Raw genomic sequence first — 16,415 nt, 5'->3', positions numbered from 1 at the left:
CGCCCGGCGTCTACGGTGATTTTTAAAAATAGGTATCGCTGTATGCAGTGTACACAAATATTTACATAAGTCACATGCGGCAGACCCGTGAAATGGATGAATTTCTTCAAAATCTCTTCCATTGACAGCCCCCAGCCGGAGGGGATGAGAAGAATTACCTGTGATAGAGCGCAGCTTTTTATTTTTTGCAATTACTAATACACACAATGACTAATACCCATGCGAAGATAGCACACAAACACATCCTTACGGCGGAAAGCTCTTTGGTATTTTATTTTTTACGTCTTAGTCGCCGCCGTTGCTTCTAAATTTAAATTTCACGGTCAAGGTCGTCGATTGCCGCCGCTATCGGAGAACTCGATGGGTTTTTTTCGGGTGTCGGCTAGGGGGTGGCAACCAATTCACAGAACGAAGTACAGTTTATTGCGGAGAAACAAAAGAAAACGTATCTGTGAGATACAATATTGTATACGCCGGCGAAACTTGATAACAGGCAAGGCGATAAAGGGTATCAGGATGTCTGTCAATGACTGCGTGGGGTTATCCATGGACAACACTCAAGTTCAAGGCTATGATGGGAAATAAATCTATATTCTTTCTCCCGTGATAAGGAGGGTTTTTACCATCGTTAGCTTCGTCACTGGTTTTTTAAATTGTAAACTTATCAAAAAATTGCGAGAGGTTTATATGATTTGGCATATCTTTTTTAAAGTCAAATATTGGCAATCTTTTTAAATCTTTTTTTATTTTTTTTAAACCAACATTTAGTTAGTCTCACTAATGTTTGCCAATTATCCAAATAATTGTCTGTAAGCATAAGCTTTTTTAACGGATTTTTCTTCGAGCTTACTCTTAAATATTTCGAATTTTCAATTCCACCATGAAATAAAACAGAGAATTTTGATACGAAAAAAAGCTTTTTCAACGTTTCTTCGTAGCAGTGCTCTTTTAACAAAACAATTTTCTCTTAATTCACTAAAGTACTCTTTGGTTTTTTTTTAATTTGTAGTTTCTGATAATACTCTCAAGTTTTTAGTCTCATCGGCCTGAAAGTTTTTGCCATGTGCCATTTTGGCGCGATTCTTCGCTCTTGGGCTTCGGCTTTTTTTTTGCGCTCTTCCATGCCGGCGTTGCATGGCCAAGTGCACATTGCATGGAGCTTGGGGCGGATCAATGCGAATTGAAGCCGGGCACGCGGCTGAGCTGTGCTGACCCAAAAAGGGGCAGCTGCCGCCGCCGTGCCAAGTAGCCAAGTTGCACGTCAGCAATGAATAATGCAAGCAGATATAGATACAATTCCCAATTCAGATACAAATCTATCTATAGAATGAAAAGTGAACTTAAAATTCGTTAAGTCTAGATTAAAAGAGATTTTAGGGATCACTTAGTTAAATAAGATTTAAAATATAGACATATTTCTTATACAAAACTTTGCTAAATAATTACAATTTTAACAAAGCTATCTTTTTAAAACAAAAATAAATACTTACCCTTATAATTCCTATTCAGTAAAAAATTAAGAATAAACTAATCACTTTCATATTACTTTTTTAATGTATTTTGAAAAAACGACAAGCTGAATCTTTTTATCCAAATTTTGGTTGCTTTTTATTTGTTTAACTGGTCTTTATAAATAATTGGAAGTTGAAGTTCTAAACACAAAAAAACAGTTGCTCGCACATATGTACCCTGTCTCTATTTATATTTATTTATATCTGTTTTTGTGGCTTTAATTGCATTTCAGTTAATTTATATTTTTTTAATTTTTTAACTTTTTTAATGTTCCTATTTTGCCTGTTTTGCTTGCCGGCCAGATATTCAAGGTCGTTCGGGTTTTGTTTTATACATTTGTTAATACATTTTTTTGTATTTTCTGCAGCGGCGTATTTGTGCGCTTTTGTTATGGCAAATAAATGCAAATAAATATAATTTGTTTTAGCTGTACAATAATTTAATTGCTGTGACTTTAAAGGCTTAAACTCCAGTTGCTCAAACATTTGGATACTTGCAGGGTACTTTTTATTTTCTGATTTGCATCAACCGAATTGATGTCAGTGGGTTTTCATGTCTTCGGCGCCGGCGCAACTTTTTTCAGCCGCCACAAATGAGTTTTCACTTTCGCTCCGCAACTTTCACGGCAAAAACTATTTATGTGCCCCACTCGGCGGGTAGGCTACCCGTCTACCAGTTAACCCTCCCACTTTTGTGGCAAACACCATTTCTACCAAAGCGGCTCTTAGCTTTTTTTTTTTAAGTTTTAAAAAATCTAACACTGAAGTCCATTAGTCTTGTTAACGGTCTATTATCGCTGAGACTCTGCACTGCTTGCCAAACTGCTTGACTGCCCAGCCTCGCCCACGCACTTTTTACCTTAAATCATCTTCGATTTGACCTTGCCCGTCTATTAGGAACCATAATTTCTTGTTTGCCATTCGAGATGGTTAAACTGCCTGATAAATACATACATTCATATATACATTTTTGTTCATATTTCGCTATTGACGCGACTCTGTTTTGTTGACTATAATGCCACGCAACGCATGCTAAAAAGTTCTACCGAAATTAATTTATTTCGCACTTAATTATTCAGCGCGAGCAACCGAGAGACGCGCTGACCTTGGCCAGCCCACTTCCCACTCCCCTCCGCCCACTAACCCTTCCCCTTCCCGACATCTCCGCCGCCTCTGATACTCGTTTCTGGTTGCGATCAAATAACGACTGGCCGCCGTTGCCGAGCAAAATTTGATCATGCTCGGACATCTATTGCCGAGAACCACAATCGCAGCGCAGAACAACATTGTATGGTAAACCAAAACAAAATTTCAAAAATAGTTTTTGTTTTCGAGACTAGAAGCCATAGGGAGATACAGGGAATACTATTCAAATAGTGCGCATTTAGAAAAAAAAGGTGCTGACTGCAATAAAATCTTTAAGCATCATATTACATCACGGAAAAAGCTTCTAGGAATCGGGAGACTTTTAAAAATGATGAAGAAAACAAAATTTATATAAATATGGTGGTCTGGAAAATAATAAAATGATTTTAAAAGAAACGACACAACGCTTAAAATCTCTTTTGAGATTTGAAATCGATAACTAGTTCTTAATAACTTATCGACGCCATCTTTGGGCTTACTCATCCCTTATTACGCACCTCTCAGCCCAGTAAACCCCATTTCCAGTATAAACTTGGCAAATTACCTAAGCTAAATTTCCCATTAACTTTTTAATGGCATTTTTCGTCGTTGGTTGTTGTTGATGTTATTCCTTTGGCGAATTTCGCACTTGCAGAAATGCAAGCTCATTTTGTGTCATAATATATATATCCACCTGTTCGTAGAACCAATATTTTTGTTGACCTTGAACAATTATTGCTTATTAATATAGCGGCTATTCCTATTGAATTTTATATTTCTTTTTTGTATTTTATGTGTTTATTTGGCCGTTTTGCTTTATTCCTGTTTATTCGGCACCACTTGTTTTTTTTCGGCGCGCGCCAAAAATCGTTCATCACAGATTTTCAAATTAGAAACTTTAATATGGAATTAATCAATTTAGAGGCGCACACGTGTCGGTTTTTGTGCGAGAAACGAACTATAAATCAAATAACATCGACATCGAAAACCTCAAAACGTGCACATTGGATCGATCGTATACTGGAGTAGGGGGTTTTCGAATAAACACTCGGATATTGTATGTATTTCTGAGCAATTGAGAAGAGCAGCCAAGGGTGGAATAGTTCATTGCAGGACAAGTGGCGATGAAAAATCCTTGAACTCGTCCACTCTCATTTACAAATTGCATGCACTTTTGTACGCAAATTAAATCGTCAAGAACAAAAAACAAATATAAATTAAAATTAATGAAACAAAAGCAGAACGCGATGCAGTTACAAGTGCAGGGAATGAGAGGAGAAAAGCTAGAAGATCGACTTTAAAGTACCTGGAGATTGGAAGATTTCAATATGGTTTTATGGGAAAAATTAATCAAATTCTTTTGTTTATTTTAATAGGAATTTGAGCCATCTCGTAGATAGTATCTTAGTATCTAATACAAAACATACTTTTCTTTAGATATTTTTTAAAATATGTATAAGAATAATATATATCTAAGCATAAACCCCTTTTTCAGGAAAAATATTTTTATAATTTATTACCCCTATAACTAATATATCCCATAAACTTCCTTTAAAGGTCTACTAGGTATCGTATGTAATTTGAGAATTTCGCAATCAGTTCAAATTCAAGGGTTACACGGCCGGAAATTTGCATGCCCCTGACTACGTACATACGATATATACATACTACCTGTAAAAATAGGTAAAAGGGGAAAAAGAGGTTTTTCGTTTTACGACGAAAATATTTGCATTATCGGTTTATACATATAATTAATGGAAATGAAATTGCATATTAATAAGTGTGATTTTTGCATTCCAACTGAATGGATCTGATCGGACGAAAGCTACATGTACGTCCGATCTACCGATTCTACCGATCTCTCCCCCTCTCTTTCACTTGACCCCCATACCCGTCTCTGTCTGTCTGGGATGCTCCCTCCTGGTTCTGCCCTGTGCATTGTGAGTTATTTGCGTCGCCGGTGGCGTTTTTCGAGTTTAGCGGCCTGTCGCTGGTTTTCAAGGACGTTTCGCTTTGTTTTGTTATTGTCTGGGAGTACCTTATAAAATAACAACAACAACAACAACAACAATAGCAAAAAGGCAGAAAGTGCATTGAAATCAGAGAGTCAGCAACGAATTTTTAATACATTTATTTATATATTGTTTATTTCCACCAAATGTACTCGAACTTTGCATTCAGCTTTATCTGTATCTTTTATTTTCCATTTTTGATATGCATACGCTTTGTTACCTTATTTGTTTAGAATTTTATCGCTTTTTTTTGGCGAGACAAACTGATTTATTTGGCAAAATATTTGCAAATAATAAAGCCTCCGAAACAACAAGGTTAAGGTCATCAAGGAAAGTCCCCGTTCTCAGAAGCAATAACAAAATTTCTATTTATCTAATTAACAAAATTAAAATCAACAAATGCCGCACTGAATAATAAGCGATTATTTAGCATACACACAGATACTCACACACACATTCAACTGGATGAGACTCGAAAACAGCTTTCAAAAGAAAGAAGCAAATAGGGAACAAAATGAGGCGCAAAATTCGAATTCGGGTTTATGGTCAAGGTCAAGGACGCGTCATGACAAACAGAAAAATAAAATAATATAAAGCGAGTACAGCCGAGAAAGCGAAACGAAATAAAATCAAACTGATTATGAGGCAGACTGACAGGCTGTCGAATGAGTCTGATTGTGAGAATATTTCAGAAGCTTGCAAGAAAGTCATGTGGAATTCTTCGAAAACAATAATTAAATGCTCTTCAAAAAAATAAAGAAATTACTATAAAAGATTTAGCTTTAAAAATAACTTTATATTTTAAACTTTATATTTCTTTAGAACTTACAGATAAATAGGCTATGTATAGTAGTCTTCCCGCGCATACTTACGCATGCGGTTCGTCACCTCCCTGAATTTCCATTCACAATGATAAAGTTTCTATAAACATTTTTCTAAGGAATATTTTTACTGATAAATATTATTAATTCTTCTGAAAGACTCTTTAGATGATTCATTAGAATTAAATTAAAACCAAAACCTTTAAAAGACCTTAACTTGACATTGTCCAGATCAAATACCAGAAGATCGTAGAATCTGAAGACCAGGCCCTGCCGTGTCTCCATTTAAACTCATTTATCATGGCGCCACAGAGGGAGCTACATAGATAGTGTGGCGGGTGGTGGGGTCTTGGGGGCACATGGACGAGTGAGATAGTGAGCATCTGTCGTTCCGTTCGATTCCAATCACAACGACTCATAAAATAAAAGATCTGAATAATCAACGCTGGGGGCTCGCTCGTGCTTTTAATTAATGAGCTAAACTTGGCGGGTGACTGAGTAGTTTTTGTTGTCCAACCTTTTTTTTTATTATTTGTTTTTGGCTGTCTTATTGCCAAAGCCGTTGCAAAGCGGAAGCCAAAAACGCTTGACCAGCAGCTGTCGGTTATCGTTTATCGCCAGCTAATCGCTGGATTTTCGGCAAGGGGGGTGCTGGGTGGCGACTACTGGGGGGGCTTAATTGAAAGTGCAGACAGTGCCGAGTAAAGAGCAAATTCTAAAACGAAATCCAGCAGCGAGACACAGTAAAAAGGCATTAAAAATGTATACAAAAGAAATAACAACAAAAAGCCCATGCCACAAATAAAAAATCAACAACAACAACAAAAAAACCACTAACAAAAAAGGCAAAGGCAGAAACAACAACAAAAATCAAACACGAAACGTTGTTCAAGGTTAGGTTATCACATTGCCAAGATCAAGGTTACATTTTTTTTTCTCCTCACCGTGTTTTTTTTTGTATTTTATTGTATTTGCGATGGACATATGTGTGTGCTTGTGTATCTATGTGTGTGTTTAGTATCTGTGTGTGTGGTTTGTGTTAGTGTGTGAGTCCATTTGTTGCCGTGCCAGACAGAACGTCGATAAATTTTGCAAACCTGCAAAATGCTTCCAAAATAATATTGAAAATCTGAATCAGACTCAGTCGAAAGTAATAATTATAATTTGATTCTGTCTGGGAATAGTCATGGAATGTATTTAAAATAAATAAATTTTATTACACTCATATAAACTTTATTTAAAATAAAGCTACCCATTTAAATCTACTGTTTAAATATTTTCCCCTTATAGAGTTCTACGGGAAAGCCCATCAATCAACTTTTATTTAAAAATTATTTTACTTTAAGCCCCATCCTAAGCTTACTGAAATTCTGTTTAATATTTCATCATCCTACTTCCATTATCAGAGCAATGTTCTTGTCTGATACTTCAAAAAAAAAATTACCGAGTTCAAAAATCTAGAAATTTTCCATTTCAATTTCAAAACAACCAAAAAACAAACCTAGAAATTTTCCATTTCAATTTTAAAACAAACAAAAAACCAGCTTTACATAAAAATTTTTAAATCAATAAATAAAAATAACAAAGTCTATAATTTTTTTATCTTCCAACGCATTTTTGGCGAATCGAATCATCCACATTTAATCATTTAGCGCCATTCTCTGTTTAGAGTTGACATTTTTCAACACTTTTGATTAATTACTTGATTCGTTAAGGAAGTTGGCAAGCCATCGATCCATGGGCTGGCCCCAACATCTGAAACTAAGGCTGTCACTTGCCATTTGGGGGCCGAGGAAAAATTATGCCGAAGCTCAAAACCAATACCAAAATCGGAATCGGAATCGTAAATCCAAATACTGATAAACAAATAAGCGATTCGAAATCGGAAGTGTCGGTATAACGGTGTCTTGTGCATCCATTTGAATGAATGGCAAAAATCCAAAGCAAATCGAATCATTGAGATATTCGAAGGAAAACTGGTTCCGATCCGAAAACCGATCGGATCGGATCGGATATAAGAGTCGGGGGGACTCGGCCGTGATTCGTAAAACATGCGGGCGAATGTTTAAAACAAAAACCAAGAAACCGAAAAATACAAAAAAAATTAAAACTTCTGAGTTTGGTTTTCCAATTTCTGCGTTCAAGTTCAAGCGCCCAACCCAAATCCGTCGGATCTACATCTCCGTTTCTGAATTTCTGAGTGGAGCTGAAAGCTGAATGGACAGATGGATGGACGGTCCTAAGGTCAGTTGGAATGGAGTTGAAATTGCTGCGAGACTGAAAAATGTTTACCAACGCCCAGATCCAAATATTGACGCTCTAAATACCCGCAGAGATCGAGCCCTCGGTAGTGCGGAAAAACCTTCGACGACACCTTGACTTCAATCTTTTTTTTTCGGCTCTGCTGTTTGCCTTTGCTTGTTGTTGTTGTGGCTATTTAGTTGTGGTTGTTGTAGTAGTTTTTTTTTCTGAGGTTTCTTTTCTTCTGCCGATAGCTCTGGTGGACCCTCCAAACTTGACCCAATTCCCCCAAAGCTCTCCATTGTCTGGCAATAAAATGCCCCAAATATTTGACCCTGACCCGAGTCTCGGGGACCTGGAATATGGGAGGTCTCGTTGCGTCTGGTGATTTATGTATATTCTTTTTTTTATGTTTTAAGATTTTATTTACCAAAAATTTAAATGTTTCCAAGAGATTTGAAATATTTTAAGAATTTTTGGAAGAGAACTGAACAGAGAAAGAATATCTTTCCGGTTCTATTAAGGATTAGCTTCATGAAAAAAAAATATTTTATAGTATAGTATATATTATAGAGTAAATAGTAAAAGCTCCTCTAAAGATCCAGTCCCTAAATAAACCCAATTTCCTTTGCTACTGTAATTAAATATCTTTCCCCGGTAAACCCACAAACATAGAGTCAGATTTCATGGCGTTTCCGGTCGGCATCTTCTGGCTAGAGTTTGCTATTTTAGCCGGGAGCTCCTCCAGACATCGGAGACGATCTCTTAGGATCAACAAACCGATGGCGTTCATTCGCCCCCCCAGCTCAGTCGGCTGTAAACACGCGTTGACAACTCTGACCGGGTGGCAGGCCCTGCCAGGCGGCAACCATGTTTATTATTATTATTTTATTATTACCGCCAAGTGGCCGATAAGGAGCGGATGAAATGGCGAAATAAAATGCCAAGTACTGTAAACAAAAATCCCTCGCCGGCTAACCAATAACAAACAATGCGCCAAGCAAGTCAATGGACCAACTCGTGAGGAATTCAATCCAGAGGCACAAAGGAAATAGAATCGATTGTAAATCTATTTCTATAAATAAAAGCTATGGGAAGGGGTTCAATGATTGCTTACAATTCGCTATTGAGTCAGCAGCCAGAACTGTAATCTGCATAAATCGGAGTTATGTCCAGGGAGGAGGTACGGTGGGATCTCTGGGACTGTCTCTGTAATTGACCGAATAATTCTCAGCCCCGCCTCGAAGGGAAAACGTGCAAGGCATACGAAGCGAATGCTGAATTGTTGAAATGCTGAGTTGTTTTCATAACTCATCACAAAGCCGTCGTAAATCACGCCCCGAAAAAAAAGGCAAACCAAAATGTTCCGAAGAGGACTCCGAAGTACCAAAGCACCAGGAGAAGAAGGGGCTTCTGAGGAGAGTTTGGAGGTGAAGATGCGGTGATATGATATCCTCGGAGATTCGTGCCAAGGCCAAGTGTCTCATGTCTCACCGCTGAGATTGCAACTTTGTCGCGATATTTTTTTAAGATTTAAAGACTTTTGAAGTTTTTGCAGAACAAATATAAATTGGAAAATAAAATCATACAATTTGCTGTTAATTTAAAACGATCTGTTTAACTCATTATTTCTGTTAAAGCATCCGCTAGGCCCACGCACCCAAAAAAAAATGGAATGTGTATCTTTAAAAATCTTCAGAATGAAGATACCAGATACAGTCTGAAATCTGACCACACGTACTTAACACATTTTGGGCTGCCAAGGACAGCTTGATTGAGTCGCCGGCGTGGTCGCCGCATTTCCGGCTGTCTTTTGTCTTTTTCGCTGCACTTATTAGCCGCTTCCTCTCTGCAGCAGCCACAAAATTATAAAAAAAAGTAAGTACAAAAAAAAAAAAATAAATGCTGCAGTTTCAGACAAAAGAAAGATCAAGCAAAATCCGAAGAGAAGAGCAGCTGGCAGACCCTGAACTTTGTCGCTGACGTTGGAATTGCAATTCTCCACCATATAAGTGTATTTCTTTCCCAGATTCCCTTTATTCTTTGTCGCCGCTGCACTTGAGAGTTTGCTTTGGTCCCCAGCATATCATTATTATTTTTTTTATTTATTTTCTTTTTTTTTAATGCAAGAGTTTTTGCCTTGAATCGAGTGAGTGAACCAATGGATTCAATGACTTAAGAGGGCTGCACAAAGAGCCGAAGTTCTAGACGGTTAATTAAGGAAATATTTATTTTTCCATAAAATAAAAAAAGTGCTTAAATTATAGAAAAAATAAATCTTAAACTTCTTAGCCTATATTATAAATTTTATATAGTTTCAATACCCTATCTTCTTGTTTACCCCTAACGTATTAACCACAGAAGTTAAGGTCCCCGGGGATGTTGGCCGGAGAGCACCCTTGAACCCCTCATTGACCGCTTAATTAGGGCGTGTAAGCACTTTGTTCCGATCATGCCGACGATCGCAAATGCCCTGGCTTCCTCCAGAGATCCCTCACCGGACTTTAGAATAAAGTACAATGCCCGAAACGATCTGGAATCTCGATGGTCTTTCCCTCGGTCTATGACCTGATACGAACGTCAACATTTTTAATTGTGCCTTTGCATATCATTTGATATTAAAAGTACATATATGTACATATAAACGTATATACACGCGTTCGTTCCATGGCTTTTTGTTTGCCTCTGATTAATTTCAACTCGATGATTAAGCCTCAATGTATGTGCAAAGTTTGCCATTCCCCCTCGACTCTGCGCTCGGTACTCGGTTTCATAAAAAGGTTTCTTTAAGAAGCTTTACTGTCTAGGGCAACCGTGTGTGTTTAAGGTTCTCAGAGGGTTGACTTTGTGGCTCACACCCTTATCTGGTTTTGCCTATTTATGGCAAAAGTTTGTCTCCAAAAGGCAAACCGATTCAGACAAATGAAGACTTTACATTTCCCTCGAAAACATAAGACCCTTAACAGTCTCTAAGAATGGAAAATGTCAAATTATGAAAGAATAATTGAATATTAAGTAAGCATCGGGAGTTGTGAGTGTTTGTATGAATAATAAAACTTTGATAATGGAGTTCTTAAAGGAATTTTCGGAATTTGTAATAAGAAACAATATAGATTCAAAGGCAAGTTCTATGAAAAGGACTACCGCTAATGACTCGACTTAATTATCCCCCAGGATGGTAGGCCTGTCAACCCACTCGATTCAACCACTGAGCAAACATCAACCCAACCTCAATAGCCCCAACAGCCCCGTAACCCCCAAGGGGCTGTGGAATTTTTTCCGAGACCGGGCTATCCGAGTGCTTCCCCCAGAAGAGGCGCTTAACTAATTTGATTCATTCTTATTACGCAGTCAGCGCTCGACTGCACTTGACCCTCGGCAATTTGCGTCAATGTCAACGGCAAACGCCCTTTTCCCCTTTGCCCTCCACCACCCCCCTAACGGGCCGGACTGGGTGGGGCAATTACCGTTGCGGGGCAATGTTTTGCCACTGCCGGCTGCAGCAACGACCTTGGGCATCCCAGCTCCAAACGAATGACCTTTCAGTGCAACGATTCCATCCACCCCGAACCTGTTACTAAAAATAAGCTCGTTGGAAAAGCTCACAGTCTGAAGGTCAAAAAACCCACCACCCGGCTGCAGATACCAAACACCCCAAATCGAGGGGGCACATGCAGCGGCCGCGTGCGCAAGTTCAAGTGCAAGGACTGTCAGTGCACCGAGCTGGTGCCACCCACTTTGCCACCCAACCTGCGAGCTGGCTGTGACCTTGCTGCCGCACACCTCGCTGCATTGACGTACCGGCGGCCACGGTCACGGCCATGGCCATAATAGTACATAGAGGGCTGTGTGGGTGTCGATGTCTTCAAGTTACCAAAAATAGTGATGGGCGAAAAGTTTGGGTAATATTTTAGTTTAAGAATGAAATGATTTATTTTTTAATATTATTTTTTTAATATATATTTTTTTTATTAAAGGTCTTTTAACATTATCCTTGAATCAGCGCATCTCTAGCGTCAATTTTCTCATTCAGACCGCAATGCCTTCCCCTTTTCCAACCCACTCGACCTTTTTCTAATGGAATTCTGTGCCGGCCGGCCGGTCGGCTTGGGAAAACTTTTTCATGGCCACCGCGGCCGGCTTCAAACTATTTTTAAACCCGCTTGCCACATCGACTTGCCACTGACCAAACGTCACTGCCGCAACTTGGGCCATATATCCTTTTCTAATTGAAACTTGATGGAAAATTCTGGGAAAACTCTCTCTTGAATTAATGGTAGGAGTTTTCTCCGAGGAGTTAGGTGGCATGTGTGGCATGAAAAATGGCTTACAACTTTTTGGAACGGTGGCGTATACTTAATTAGATTGGATACTATAACTTATAAAGATATAACGATATTACTTGTAGAATAAGTAGGTTAAAAGTTGAGAGAATCTTACACCATCAGTTTCCAGGTTCACCTTTTCACCTACAAGCTGGTGGAAAGTCAAGAGCTCTAGGTTTTTCCACTCACCACCCACCCACTTATCAAGCCCCCACTCTGGGCCACTTATTTCCAAGAAGACAAGTTAATAAAACAAACTTTGACGACGACACGTGGCTTAATTGCATTAAAGGAATATAACTTTGTTGGCATTTTCCACACCAGATTCATCTACCCACTACCGACCATCTTTCGGGCTGTGATAAAAAGCAGCTAAAGCATCGTCCTTTTGTTGACCTTTAACGATGCCAAAAAACCTGAGCGAGATGGCCTGCGGGTCGAACAGAGAAAGAGAGAGTGGGCTAGCGAGTCAAGCTGCTAAAAGAATCATTTAAAAATCAAATCAAAGTCACGCGCCGCAATGTAATCAACAGTCAGGAGCAGCTCTAAGGAGGGAGCGACAGCGACAGGGCTAGTGGGAGAGCGAGAGGCATGAGCTAAAGTCCAAGGTCAAATGTGAGGCCTGGCAGCAGGTGCGTAGGAAAGGTCCAGCTGCCCTTAACAATAAGCATCTCCACGCGCCGCAAAGTATGCAAAAGGACTCGTGGTATGGGAACGAGGATGCCACGTGTGAGAGTGTGATTGTCTGTGGGCGGGGAGAAAGAGACGGCTGGCTTTAACCTTGAACTTCACCGTTGCCAAGGCAGAAGCTTTGTGACGCCTGCAGCTGCCGTCTCACTCTTTGTCCTGCCCTCCTCCTCCACCCCCAGCTGGGATGAAAGCTTTTACGCTAACCTTGCCGGAAAAGTCCTTGAGCGTAGTGTAATATGAGTGGAAATTTTTTGCTTTTGTCTCTGTAAAGAGAAAGGGGAAATGGCCGCCCTCCACAAAAGCCCTCGTCAGGCTCTCTTAGAAAAGCTTCGGCCTTCGCCAGAAAAAAAAGGGGAGTGGCTGGTGTTTGGAAAAGCTGCGCTTGGGTTGACTGTACTTCCCTGGCATTGGGGAGCTTTCTCCTTGGCATTGCACGCCTCTGAACTTTCACCTCGTGGTGCCGCTCTTTCTGGGTTCTTCGCACTCTCTTCTTGTCCTCTATGAAGGCCGTTGGGTGCGTGGGTAGGGGGTGGCGTTTTCATAGAAAAGCTTGCCTTTCGCTGTTGCGCATTTTCAAAGTTCGTCATTTACCTCCACCCCCACCTTCTTCACAGCCTGCCGCACGCAAATTCAATTTGCATTTTGAAATCATGCCTGGAAATGGGAACCCTCAAGAACTATAGCATACTTATTAGGAAGTGGTAGGAAGGGATCTTAATTTTGGGTTTTATTTTTATACTTTCTCGTCCATAAAGCTTTTAACTATCAGTTTATCAGTGTTTATGTTTAAATATTTTATCTATCTTTAGTATTTAAATGGAAATTATCCTTTAATTGACTAATTTTACCAAGAAAAACTATAGTACCTCCTTTTTATAAAAAAAAATCTAAAACCCACTGTATTTCTAATAGATTTTATGGCCCCTTGATGGGCTGTTTTTGTGAATGAACTTGCCGAGCTCTGGAAATTTTTTGTTGGGTTAGTCCAACATCCAAACTGGAAGTCTGAGGGCGGAAGTGGCGACGCACCGAAACCCCGGGCAAGGGAAAACTTCCGGACAGGGCACAGGTCAAAGCCAGGCATGACTATTTATAGACCCACACCCGCGATGGTATTCCCCCCCATAACCCCGCGATGGTATCTTTCCACGGCAGGCCGCTTTTATTTGCACTTGTCAACTTGTTTACTGGCCTACTGGAAGTTTCTAATTATTACGAAAGCCGCCGAGCCACAAATTTCTTGTCACGCGAAACGAAGAACCACGCAACCTTGACCAGGCGTAACCTTGGGCGGAATGGGATGGGTTGTTTTTTTGGAGGGATGGAGGCTCAACTACCTGAAACTAGTTCGGGTTAGTCTGGGCGGGAAATAGGCCTTTTTGTGGAAGTTTGAATGACTAAGTATGATTTCTAGCTATACTCCGAGCATTAGTAAGAAGCGTACTTAGTTGGGGCTCTTAGCTATAAATCTGTCATCTCGGATATACACTTCAGTTGGATAACAGTGAACGCTCTGGGATGGAATCCTTGGCCAAAGACCAAGACAAACATTTACGTAAGACAATGGCATTAGCTTTTCTCCAGCCAGAGCGAAAGTTCATCCAACGCAGTTGGCAATGTATTATTTTTGGAAATTTGAACTTATTATCGATTCAATGTCAAGTGTTTGCCCTGAACTTCTGCGGCACTTGAGTGGATTCGGATACGGATTCGGCTGCCTTGCCACGAAAGTCAGCCACCTCTCCCTGCCTCCCGGGTCCTGTCTCCTTTCTCCCTCTCGATTTTCCAGCAGCCCCACTTTCACCCCACTTCCAACACGTGTCCTGTTCCGTTTACTCCGCATCCCGGTGGTGGGGCATGGAACGGTATCGGGTACTGGGGACTGGGTTCAGATTTTCGGATGCTGCGCAGTTTTGTTGTTGCCTCTTGCCACCCGGAAATGCCACCCGGGAGGGAGGTGGTGGAAGGGTGGTGGGGTGGCTTTCACCGCCAGCTCAACTTCAAGGTTAGCTTCCGGCCGCCATTCCCCTCCTTCGGATTACTTGCCCAACATTTTGGGGCTTGTGCGGGCGCCACATTGTCCTGACGGAAGCATTATGTAATCTACTCCTAGCAGGATCTCCTCCTTCGGCTCCCGTTCGTTTCCCTATTTTTTTTTTTTCGCCGTTCCGCCCCCGTTTCCTGTTTTCTCGGGTTCGTTCAACTCGCACTGTGGTCATAAATCTCTGGCTTTGCCCCAAACGGATATCCAGCACATCCTGCTGGGTCAATGACTGCGAGTTCGTTGCCTGGGATCTGTCCCACTCCGACCCACCTATGTCCTGATTTACTCCCTACATTTTTCCATTTTCCACTCCCTATTTGGTGTTTACTTTTTTCCACTGGTGATTACATTCTGGCGTGCTGGTGGTTGTCCCATTCGGTGCCATTAAATTGATGAATTAGCGTTTACATATTGGCCCGGAGCTTTTGCCCAACACCCACTCCTCCACCAACCCTCCATCTCCCCCCCCCCCCCATTCATGTCCAATTCCATTAAAATTATCTCTGACTAAAGTTGGGGCTATCTATATTTTACTTTTGTGTGAGTTGTTGGACAAAGTTTTTGAACTGCTTTAAGGGATAAGGTTGTGACCTTTTGGGGCAGGAATTATGAATGGAAAAATTCTAAATAAAATATTAACATATTCATCCTTAATCAAAGAATGTCCTTAACTATTTTCCTTTATTTTCGTTTAATTAATAGCCAGACCATAAATCAAAGTTCTTTAACTATTTCTGTCATGCATTTTAATTACTGGAACTGCAAATTGTAGTTCCCATTAGGCCGGACCGAGAATGTTCCTGAGCACAATACTCTTGGCCAAGAACCTGCTCGTGGCAGTGAAATTTCAATGTCAAAACTAAATAGTATAGCCTATGGGCAGTACGATTCCCATCTAAAGGTCAGGGCAAGCAAATGGAAATAGAAAGAAAAATAAAAACCGAAACAAAGTTCGGCTAAATGTTTACAGAATAATGCTGAAACTGATGGGTGGAAGACCGCACAATCAATGACCACATGGTGGTAGTGGCAGCCACCACCCCTCACCCTGTTGCTAATTGCGTCTCAATTGTGTAGGTGGCACCCCCCCTCCAATTTTTCCGATAACCTCCCTCCCTCCCCCTTTCGAAATAGTTTCGGGTCATTTGCCTGACCCGTGGAAACCGCTCGGCATTCTCAGCAGTTCTCAATGCGTCATCATTAGCACAGCAATTGTCTCACTCGAAACTTGGGCGGACATTGGTCGTTGGTCATTGCTCTGTCCTCCCCCTCCCCACCAACCAGAACCCTCACCCTAGAATACCCCCTGGGTAATGGACTGCTCTGTCAGCTATTTTTCGCTGAACTTGAAACGTCGTCATGCATTGAAAACGTGCAATGGTTTCGATATAGTTTTATATTGTTTATTGTTTGCTGAATCCAGAGTTGGAATTAAATGTACTCAAGAGGTATTCTAGTTTAAAAATGAATACAAAAACCTTCTTAAATGTTAGATAATCCCTGTCTCAGAACCAAACTTAAACTTTTCTTATATAAAGGCCTTACTGAACAGCAATAGATAACCCTTTCAGAGTATTTAAAAAATATATAAATAAACGTTTCTTTGTTATTTACCAATCTGGAACTGAAGTTTATTTACTTGACAA

General features: G+C 40.3%; 1 protein-coding gene across 1 annotated transcript in view; it reads right to left on the bottom strand.

Annotated features, from left to right (window-relative positions):
* Positions 1 to 16,415, bottom strand: part of Tsp74F (Tetraspanin 74F) — an 81,882-nt gene that overhangs the window by 20,014 nt on the left and 45,453 nt on the right. The gene's annotated exons all lie outside the window — the stretch shown is intronic.

The sequence above is a fragment of the Drosophila bipectinata genome, chromosome 3L, assembly GCF_030179905.1.
Source record: "Drosophila bipectinata strain 14024-0381.07 chromosome 3L, DbipHiC1v2, whole genome shotgun sequence".
Taxonomy (NCBI): domain Eukaryota; kingdom Metazoa; phylum Arthropoda; class Insecta; order Diptera; family Drosophilidae; genus Drosophila; species Drosophila bipectinata.
The sequence above is the reverse complement of the archived record's forward strand: the minus strand, read 5'-3'. Positions and strand labels throughout refer to the sequence as shown.